Source organism: Strigops habroptila, chromosome 13 (assembly GCF_004027225.2).
Source record: "Strigops habroptila isolate Jane chromosome 13, bStrHab1.2.pri, whole genome shotgun sequence".
Taxonomy (NCBI): domain Eukaryota; kingdom Metazoa; phylum Chordata; class Aves; order Psittaciformes; family Psittacidae; genus Strigops; species Strigops habroptila.
In genome coordinates, this window is record NC_044289.2 from 2290618 (window position 1) to 2302400 (window position 11783).

Here is an 11783-nt window from a genome sequence, read left to right on the forward strand (position 1 = left end):
TCTCCTCTGCAGGGGCCGTGGGAACCACTCTGTGCCCCGCGCAGGCGCAGTCCCATTGCCGTCAGCACGGCCTGGCCAGCTCCCGGTGCCGCTGCCTCCCAGGTCTCCCCTCGCACACTCACCCGGCCCCAGCCGCTGGCGCAGCTGCACCAGCACCAGCCACAGTTTTCGGGGCCACAGACACTGGTTCTGCTCCAGAGGAGCAGCAAAACAGAAGCAAAAAGAAAAAGCTCCAGAGCCAAACTTCAGGGCTGGCCACGGGCTAAAGCCTGCTCGGAAAGGCCTTGTCCACATGGGCTCCTCTTGAGCCTGCTGCCAATGAGACCCCCAGGTCCTCCCTGCAGGGCTGCTCTCCACACACTCCTGTCCCCATTTAGGTGCAGCTGGTCCCCATGTGCCAGAAATGAACCTGGCAGGGAAGAGACCATCCTGGCTGAGCAAGGAGATAGTGCTGGAACTCAGGGAAAAAAGAGAATCCATCACCTGTGGAAGAAGGGATGTCACCCCACGAGGTGATGTTGTTACCTAGGAAGAAAATGAGAGAGGCAAAGGTACAGCTGCAACAAAATCTGGCCACTGCCAGAAAATAAAAAATGGTTTTACAAATGCAATACTTCTACAACTGTAATGGCAATAAATGAAGGCCAGGGACAACCTTCATCCTCTACTAGGTACTAGGGAAACCTAGTGACATAGGACAAGGGAAAGGCTGACGGACTTAATGCTGCCTTTGCCTCAGTCTTTCACAGCCACAACAGCCATCCTCAGGGTACTCTATTCCCTGAGCTGGGTGACAGAGGTCAGAGCTGGTTGAAGCCCTCATAACCCAGGAGGAATTGCTTAGCGATGACCTGGAGCTGTGGCCATGCTGGGTTGGGGCGGAACACGGGGAGCCCCAACATTCCATCGGGGAGACATTCCATCAAAGAGTCCTTAGCAGCGGGCAGCAGCCAGCACGGACCATGGCGCTGCCACCAGAGCAGGTCCCACCGCGCAGCCCCCGCGCCCCCCCGGCGCTGGGGGATTTTATGCTCCCCGAGAGCTTCTACCCGCGAGGTGGGGACCGACCCTGCAGCCGGGGACGCTGCTGGGGGCAGGAGCGGAGGTGACCGCGGCCATGGCTCCTGTCTCTCTTTCAGCCTTCACCAAGATGTCCCGGCTGCTCAGCCAGGAGCTGCCCTTCCCTGTGTCCTGGATCCCCTGGACAGCATGGGCACCTCTGGACCCGCAAGCACCACCAGCAGGTCTGGCACCCCTGTCTGCTCTGGCACCCCGGCACCTTCCACACCTTCCGCATCCCCGAGCCCGGGTGCTGTGGTATCCCAGCCCCTGTCCCGCGGCAGATCGGCACAGGGGCTCAGCAAACCCCTCGCCTGGCTGGGGTGTGCCCAGTAAATCCCATTTCCAGAGACGTTCCCAAAGGCTCGGGGCCGTCTCTCCCCTCCCACCTCCCAGAAGCGAGTCTCCTCCTGATTTCCCAGCCCGTCCCGCCGGCACAGCAGCTCACCCGTGGGGAGCCCCCCGGCCACCAGCTCCCCCCGTGCCTGCTGCAGAGCCGGGGGCCGTCGGCGATGGGGCCGGCTCGGCAGGTGGCTCTGAAGGTCCCCGCGGCTCAGCAGGGCTCCCACTCCCCCTCACAGGGCTGCAGAGGGCTCCATGCGGTGGCTTCGAGGAGCCCCAGGTCTCCTCCGCGCCATGGACCAGCCCCAACGTGCCTCCAGCAAACACCTCCGCGCTGGGCTATGGTGCTGCTGCTCTGCCGGGTGCTGCCCTGTTAGGCCCCGGGGGCTGCAGGACCCTCCCGGCCTGGGCAGCCCCTGGGACCCGCCAGGGCCCAGCAGAACACCTTGCACCCCAGAACCACCAGGGGAGAGGAGCAGAGTCCCCAGTGGCCCCAGTGCTGCCAGCGCCCAGCCCCGTGAACCAACACATCGAGGAGGTGTCTCCATCAAACAACATCTGCAGCACGGCCACCCCCGTGGGGACACCCCCCAGCAGCAACAGCTCCCCAGGCAGCAACCTCTCTGCAAGCCCCTCTGTTGACCACCAGAACCAAGGTCTTGGAGACCCAGAAAGCGACACTGAGGTCACCGAGGAGATGCTTCGATCGGGGAGGAAGAGTGCTGTGTAGGGGCATGGGAGGTTTTAAGAGTGGAGTCAATGAGACATTTTTTATCCTTTTTTTCCAATAAAATCTGTTCATTCAGCACTGCTCCATGTCTGTAGGGAGGGGAGGGAGCAATGGGGGCACCGGGAAACGGCTCCCAAGAGGTGCCAAAGCCCTGCTGGGCCCCACATCAGAGCTGCCGAGCTCTGAAGGGCACCGAGCCAGCCCCAGGGCCGAGTCAGTGGCAGCGGGGCAGCAGTGGTGGGGGGAACCTCCTGTCCCCTTCCCCGGGGAGCCAGGACAGACGGGTCCCTGCAGGACTCACAGACACGGCCCCGCGCAGGGGCAGCACCGAGACCCTGGGGCAAGGACAGAGCTTGGGGCCAGGGCAGGGACGGACACACACGACAAGACGGGCTGCAAGGCCTCATCCTGAACAGCTCCGGCGTCCCCTCCGCGGCGACAGGCCTCGTGCAAAGCCCTTCAAAGCCTCAGACACTCGCCCCCTTTCTCAGGTCCCACTGCGCTCAGCTGCGGAGCCCGGCTTTGCCTCCCTGCGCAGCAACAGGACCCCACAGCACCCTGAGAATGGCGAGGGAGGGAGCTGCAGCCCAGGCACGGACCCTCCTCCTCTTCTTCCCATATCCATTTGGTGACCATTAGTTCTCCTCTCTCAGTTCCTCTTCTTCCCCCCACAACCAGGGCACTGGAGCACTCGCCAGCAACCCCGCAGTGTCTGAAAGGACTGAATGTTACCGTTGGTATGGACTAACCAATCCTTCACACCACAGCTGATGGAGGAACCAGTATCCCTTGTTGCAGTACCTCTTATTGTAGAAATGAGCTGGAAACTGGCTACTTACCAGTGCTGTATTCACACATTCAGCCATGTGGTGTATTTATAATTCAACTGCGTGTACACACAAGCTCAGAGAACTGGAGTTGCTCATTACCTCCCTTTGTCAAAGGTTATTTTTCTGTGCAAGACATTTCCTATGGCACCAGAATAAACAATAATTTTGTTTCTTTGCACATTAGCAGCATTTTCCTAGACAACCCATTGTTCCATTATCAGCACCCTGGATTGTACCAACACCGTCAATAAAACCTTCCAGTCCAGAAGACACAGGCAAGCACACACACATGCATCTAGAGTTGTACAAACAATTGCTTCCCTATTTTGCTGATCAAACAGGTTCATTTGCAAGAGCAATGCAGAAAACAGGAGTACCTCAATCCTGAATGGAGATCCATGGTCTGCTGTTGGGTCAGAAGCCCTGCATGGATCCTGCATGGATCCTGCATAGAAGAAGTCTGAGTCAGTTCAAGCACAATTCAGGATGTTTCTTGGCAGAACAAACTATCCAGGTATCACCTCGTGATATCCCACACTCAGGCACTCTAACAGAGAAGCCTATCGCAAACTTAGCGTTGTACATACCAACAACTTCTCTTTCCTAGTAACATGGTAAGTCCATGGTGGAGCCGAGAGCTGTGCTAAGTGTTTCCCACAGAACAGGCTCAGGCAATAACTGGTAGCCTCTCCTTCTTCTCAGCACCTCCTTCCTCCTCAGCATACTTAGTTATGAAACATAAGTGAAAGGATACTCCCAGGAACATCTTTAGAAATTTCAAATAAGAGGATATTTAGTACAAGCTCTTTATCTTCTTGATCCCGCATGGAACAAGGCTCACATCCGTCTTGTATGTGAGCCTGCTGAGGGGATTATTGCTAGAAACTTCTGGGTTTATCCATCTCCAGAATAAGGTTCTGCATATTTTACAGATTTTCTATGCAAGCCAGGCTTTCTCTCACTCTTGTTTTAGAGGGAAACATTTCTATATGAAATAAAAAAGCAGAAAATTCTATCAGGTTCTGGTTTATCTTAGCTACATATCATCTACAATGTATTAATAAAGGAGTATTAAATATTATAGTTTTGGGTATAAAGAGTCCATTATAGGTGTTTACAACACATCAGTAAATGTTACAGACTTTTAAGTAACCCTGTTGACCTGCAGCATAAATGCTCTGTAGCTACTAATCCATGATATATAAAAGACTTTATGGATAAGCTTTTATAAGCCTTTTACAAATACACTCTTAGTCAGAAACATAAAATAACCCCCAATAGACACAGAAATAACTCACAAACTCCAAGATCATGAGAAGAAAGAGTACACTTCTTTTTACTTGGTTTAGTTCCTGTAAATTAAAGTAATGCCTCATTGTACAGGACAGCATTTAAAAGAAAAATATCTTTCATTGTTTTTCAACTGTGAGCCTTGACAAAAGAGAGGATCTGGAATGGCCAAGCTAGATGGCTCAGAAGATGACTCTCCAAGCATAAGCAAGAAGCATTAAATCTGTTCCTTCTCTCTTTATGCCATTTCATTTATGAGACAGGTCATTTGCTTGCAGGTATCTACTGATAGGGGAACACACCTCATCTAACTGCAGCCATCTCAAAATGAGCTGTCCGAGTCATTACTGGTCACCTGGTAAACTCAATCAGTGGAGCAAAACGGACACATTCAGAGGACAGTCCAACCCATCTGCCCCAGACTGCTTTATCCAGGACAGACTCACCCTCTGGAGAGGCCTCTTTCTCACCATCAAGACAGTTGTCCATGCTCCCTCTCTAGCGTTGGACGACTATCATGTAGACAGCCATGCCTGATGAAGTCCCAGGTTTGAAGCCTGTTAATAGCAGCAGAGTCAGTTCAGTGTGAGATACGACAGTTAAAGGTTTAACTTGTGAAACTGAGAGCTTTGGCTCAGCAAAGAGCGTCTGACACACTTGACAGACCTTGCAGTAGTATCAGTGTGATGATACTGGTCATGGTGAGGATGGATGGAAAAGTAGCAGCTAATACTTGGAGGCAGTGACTGACCTGGGTAAAATCTCTGCTGCATTCACACCCTGGCACACGTCAGTCATAGCAACAGAAACAGGGTGTGAAGCACTTTGCACCCCATTGGGTTTCAGACTTCTGCATCTGTCTTTCCCCAGCACTTTAACCCACCCCTAGCCTTGTGCTGGGCAGAAAGCAGGACAGAAAGGTAAATTTGTGTGTGTTTCTCCGTGCTGGCACTTCAACATGGATCTTTTTAAGACCATCTGGAATATGGCAGAGCTGTCTCTGCTGTTTACCTTCCATAAATGCAAACTGCTGTTATTATCAAGTGTCAGCAAAATATTTTGGATAAATCTGGATCAAGTGCCAAGATGAACTGTAATTAATCACCATGAATATACAGCTGTCTCTGTTAAAGTTAGGGCTGCACAGGTAAAACTGCCTCTCAATCTAACACTGTGGTAAGGAGCTTTCTTTGGTGTCAACTTCTTCCTAGCATAACAATAACTGTGTTAATGAAGGGTGTTTTACACAGTCTGACCTCATTATAATGAATGCTCTGAATAAACAGTTGTTATATCTGAATGTTCACCGCAATTAAGATGGGGAATTTGCTTCATCAGGCCAATGAAAAACCACATGGATCTGAGCCAAACACTGAGACCTGGTGCAGTAACAGAGTTCTGCTCATAGCAATGAAGAATTAAAAGTATTTTCAAAAGAAAACAGTGAATACATACAGAAAGGAATAGTAAAGTAATAGTAAAGTATGCTTCTGAGGTGCTTCCAAGGTATGTTTTACTATGCTTTAAGAAAAAGAGGAGCTATATTGTCCTTGTTAAGATGCCTTACTTTTGAATTTTTCTAGTAAGGCCAATGAAAAATGCCAGGAAGAGTTGTTCTTACCAGTTGGGTTGTGTGAACATGGCACGACTGGACCCTCCTGACACTCTAAGCTGTGAACCTTGACATACTCCTGCTTGTATTCTGGGAATGAAGCAGTCTTCAGAGCACAGCAGCCTTTGCGTAATGCCTTGCCTATGACCTACTCCTTTGCACTGGCTGACCTGGGTGGCAAAGTCTGTTAATAAACAAATGTAGAAGCCCAGAAGATGACAGTCTGCTGGTAAATGTGTGAAAACACTCCTACTGACACCTATCTCTTGCGCTTGGGTTTGGCATGCAACATCTGCACTAAACCCCCCTGGGTGTCTGTCTACAGAAAACACCAGAAAAGTCTCAGTAATTATTCTTCAGCACTGAACACCAGGGAAAAAATATATTAATACCTGTTAGAAAGAAAATGTTGCTAAAATATTCTTCACTCTAACCCATGCTGCTAAGACTGTAATTTTCATAACTACTTAGCTCTCATACACAGAAGTTTTGAGAGGACTGACTCCAAATCTGCAGCCAGACTGAAATGCCTGGTGAGTTCTTTTTGCTGCTCTTGAGCTCCTCCTGAATGACATCCATGATGCAAAGCCCATCACTGTGACAAGAAGCTGGTCTTGTTTTTTAACATGCAACCACCCCAGCATTTCTAGTAGTACTATTTGCAATGCATTGTCCCCTCAAGTGCAAAGAAAAGGCACAAGTACAAGAGTCCTTAGTAAAACATTACTCTCAGATCACAGATTTATTTTATGGATTTGCAACACAGCCCATATTACAAACATTGTCTGGGAACATTTACAAGAATAAATAAGATGGACTCGCAGTTGTAAAAAAAAGATTACACTTCACTGTAATGTACAGTCAAAAAATATATCTGATATTCATTGACTTGACATTATTTACCTTCCTTCTTTTAAGCTAGAAAGACACTGAATGCACAGTGTTGAGATTCCTGTATTTATATTTTTTTCCTTTTTTTTCCATACGTGCTTTATCTATCAAACATCCAAACTGTACAAGTGAGTTTCACCAGTAATCCATAAAGGCCAAAGGAGGGGGGAAGATGGGGGTGGCATTGCAACAGCAGAGACTAGCTCTCATGCAGCATTCCTCCCTGCTGCCAAAATGCATCCAGGGAGCTGGAAGAGGATACTGCTGATCCAGATGCAGCCACAGCATTGCCGTGTGAAGTAGTGACAGGTCTGGCAACAAGTGATGCTCGTACAATTTAATGTCAACAGGATTGGTGCAGGGAGGGAGGAGGTGGAGGAGGTTAAATCAATATGGGAGTGAATTTTGTCAATGTGGTTAGTCCACATGGGTTAGAGGATGTGTTAAGGATACAGCTCCAACTTCTGGCATAGGAGTACAGTGTTTAAAGGCTGGAGATGTAAGAAAAGGCTACAGGGACAATGAGGGGGCAATGCCACTTCTGCTCCAGGTACATGAAAGTCTAGCACATGATGTCTGGTTAGACTGTCAGCAATGCAAACAACTGACCATCCTGGGGAGTCTGGTTAGAGCATCTAAGTTCATGAAAGCTTGCGAGTGCTGGCCACCCTCCCACTTCCACCCCCCAAAACGCACTCCTTTCCGTAATTTCACAGAAATAACATTTCCTGGAGGTCCCCATTGAAAGACGAGACGCTCACACAAAGAAACAGATCCCAACATGTTTGAGGTATCTCACAGTGTCTCCCAAATAGTGGTGCTTCAGGGTATCAGATCTCCCAGTGACAAACACCTCCACTCAAACACCGTCACTCTCTGAAAGCACCTCCACTAAAGGAACCACAATGTTGTTGAATACCTACATATGAAATACCAGGTCCCAAAGGGTGCATTTACAGCATACCTTCACCTTGCAACAAGCAAATCCTTTCTCCAGACGATGTAGCATGGAATGGCTCATGTTTATACTGCTTAGAAACAGCTCATGCTGAATTGAGTTGCAAGAAAAACATGTTAGTTTGCTCTTTTCTCATTCCATTTTTCTTTTCTTTCCCCCCACCAGCCAACACTCTGGGAACACCAGCATCTGGCGTTCAGACTGCTGCATTATTTTGGTTTTTAAGGCTCAGGTTGAAAACAGAACAGTGGTGAAAAACCTGCTGCATGCACTGGGCTGAGGATGGAAAGGCTAATTTAGGTCTCTCATGTTTCTACAAACTGGAAAAGCTGCCAGGATTTCACCATTACATTAGTCCAACTGTAGGATAGCTGAGTGTAGGTTATTTTTCACAAGGAAGGCTTTTAAAATATTTTAACAGAGCAAATAAAGATTATAGACTAGAGATCACTAGAAGTCAGCAAGTTTGGGGTTTTTTCTTCCCATCACACTCAGTACCACCAGGATTTGGTGTTGATGTATGAAAATAGATGATTTTGCCAGACAGTTACAGCAAATTGTACATTCTTCAAGTATGTATATGAGGAAGATGAAGGTTGCCCAGAGAAGCTGTGGCTGCCCCATCCCTGGCAGTGTTTAAGGCCACATTGGACACAGGGGCTTGGAGCAACCTGCTCTAGTGGAAGGTGTCCCTGCCCGTGGCAGAGGGTTGGAACTGGATGAGCTTTAAGGTCCCTTCCAACACAAACCAGGCTGTGATTCTATGATAACTTTTCCAAGTCAATGAACAGATAATACATGATAGATTTTCCTAGTGGTCCTTGCCAGAACTGCAGAAAGGGGCTTTGCTTGCTATGCTCTTGGCTTGCCCTTGATGAAAGAAGAGCTCTAGGTATTTTGGGGAACAGGGAAAGAAAGAACACTTGCATTTAAATTGTGTATTATGTATGTATGGCTATAGAAGACTGCAGTTTAAATAGCTGGGAACACAGGGGGGTTAACAATCCTTAGTACTCAGTTCTGTCTCCCTGACTTCCATTAGCTGGCTCCCCCTTTCTACTCGTGTGAACGTCTGTGCAGGGAGGATGCAGTAGTTTGTTCTACCTTTTGAGAGTGTCCTAGGAGGTATACTGAGGTTTTGACCCAAAGGCAGTGGTTATGCTCAATAACTTCTGCCACATGGGCCTCTATTTGTCTAACAAACCAGGGTTGACTGAACTGTGTACACTGAAGAGAAATGAAAGAATCCCAAATGAAAATACGGCGGCTTACACCTTGCACTAGCTGGAAATAACATTAAAGTTAATTGTGCTACCCACGTAACAGAGTTGATTGTTTAAATTGATTACAGGACAATGAAGTTTTCCAAGTGAAACATTTCCGCTGGCACATCCAGGACTGCTCCAGGGCTGTGTGTGCTCGGATGACTTGATAAGAATTCTGCAAGTGTGGCAGAGACACCTCGTATTTGCAGATTCCTCTCTCGAGCAAACCTCATTTTATCTTTGTCTCTCAGGATTTATTCCCTCTGTAACACTCTGCTCCATCTCCACAGAGCTCCACAGCATGGAAGGTAGCATTACCTGGTGTTTATGATCCTGGCATGAACTCGGAATAGTAAGAAAGACACAAGAGCAGCCGTGCAAGCGTGAGAGACAGAACAAGGTGCAAGTTTCCTACCTGTTTCAGGACTCCAGTTAATCTGCCTTCTCCAATGTTTGTTTCTCCCAAAGGAGGTTTCTTCTCTTCCTGATGGCAATTGTTTTAACTGCCTTCTGAATCACCTTCTCCTTTCTCTGACTCTACAGCACATCAAGAGCAGTGACCAGCAATCCCTGGCTTGAGATTCCCAAGGGAAATCCCACAAACTACTTCTGAAGGGCCTGTGAAAAGTAAATGGAATAACAGGTCTACCATCTGCGTGCTTACACCTACTACTGTGTGGTCTACATTGCCACTGGACTTTCTTTTTAAAGGGAGTTTTTTCAGATCCAGAATAAAAGGTTGGAAACTACTGACCAAAATGGACAACTCGAGCTCACATCAATGGCTAAAATGTGAATAAATTAGAGTAACCACCAGAGACTGGCAAAGGCAGACCTCATTTCATGATTTCTATGATAATTCTGTGCAACCTTGCTGAAGAATTTAAATCACAAACTGAAAGGCCTCCTACTGACTGCCCTGATCAGAGAATACCAATTATTTCAAACTGCAGCCATAAATAAACCCACCAGACTCCCATTTGCTTGCTTGCTACCAGAGGTCCCGATTCTGTTACCTTCGTATGTACACTGTGCTCCCTTGCATCTTCTCTTTTCTTTCAGTTAATAAGCAAGTCCCTCAAGTTTATTTACAGGAGGTTGAAAGCCTTTTCTCCTTACAGGTAATTTGAAGAAGGCAAAACAAAAAGAAGAGCAAGGACACAGCTCCTGCAGAGATCATGACTAAAAACCCAACCTACAAACCACCACCAAACACACACAGAGAACTACAAAAAGATTGTTAAGACTTACTGTACCTTTTAGGGGTTTTGCTCTATCTTTTCCCTGCAGCCAACTCAGTCTTCCTTCTCCAGCAGCCAGCCTAGATACCTCTGGAATTCACTGCTTCAGTTCTATCCCTTAACAATCTGAGATGTTAGTTACACCCTAAGTCAGTCACCCCTGAACTACCCTTCTTTACCTATTTCTAGTTCCTTGTAGTTCAGACTAAACATTAGACCAACACTATGCTATCAATAAACAGTGCTCCCTCATTCCTGCAGGATGTCTGAATGGGACTAAGTTTCTCTTCATTATGTCCATTCAAACATTGTCAATGTTATACCTTACTGGCCTAAAAATCAGACATTGAGGAATTCACCTTTTCTACTGTACATTATTGCTTTCCATCCACAGCAGAGGATGCTCAGGTTGGAAAGCTCAACCTGACTATTAAGCCTTTCAGAAGTGAGAAAGCTCCTTTAGCTCATCTCATATTTTCTCCCTTTCCCAGCAAAACCAAACCCATCACCCATAATCTTGCTTCAACACATCACCTATTTTGCCACAGGCTGTTCTCTGGGGTTTAAACAACCTCAAGGTAATAAGGTTATTTAAATGAGCTTCTCTTCTCTTCCCACACAATTCCCTTCATCATTAATTCCCATTCATCATATATGCATCTTGCAGTAAGGAACACCATAAAGGTCCCTGAGCCAACACAGAGTGGAGCTGGTCAGTCTTCAAAAGCATGATGATGTAGCAGTTTGGCAACACTACCTGTAGTGTGCTGAGCATCTTTCCACAGGGATTGTATGGTGGGCATTACAAGAAGGTTGAGACACACAGCAGAGTTACCACATCATAAGCTGTGACGAACAGGCTGTGGTAACCAGCATTAAACTTGTTCCTTGCAAATCAAAGGCAAATTTAGCTTAATCTCTCTCCCTGCAGTGTATGCTACCATCACTTGGCATTTGCAGAGGGCTAAAAGCACATGGCAAGTTGCTGTGGGTCAGCTGAGACAGGACCTGACCCTTCAGTCAAACACATTCAAACCTACCTCAAAACCTTAAATAACTCCACTGCAAGTTCTGTGCTGCTCTGTTCATCCAGCAACTCCTGCTCTCCACACACACATCCCTCCTATGAGCTTCCTTCTGGCTTTTTAATCCACTTTCCTTTATGCTACTGTTAAGCCTTGAATTACTTCCTACACTTCACATCTCAATCCTATTGCCATTTCTTCTACCTATCAAGTCCTTTTATCCTGGCTATCCCCCTCAGTGCTTTCAGTAACTCATGAGGAGGACCTACCGCTATGCTAGTTTCCATGCTAACTACTAATTACCATTTCCATAGTATCCACAGGGAGTGATGCCCTCTGGCCTTCTGGAGCTAGTGAAGGCACAAAAACTTCACTGACTTGTAGCTTCTTCCTACCTGGGCAGTTGTTGGAAAAGCCCTTTCTGGGATCAGGATTCTCTCTGTTTGCTAGTGGCTCCCAATTCCTGACCTACATTGTTGCAGCAAGCCACCTGTAAGCAGAACACAGACACGTGTCTTCCTTCTGATTTTTAATGCATAG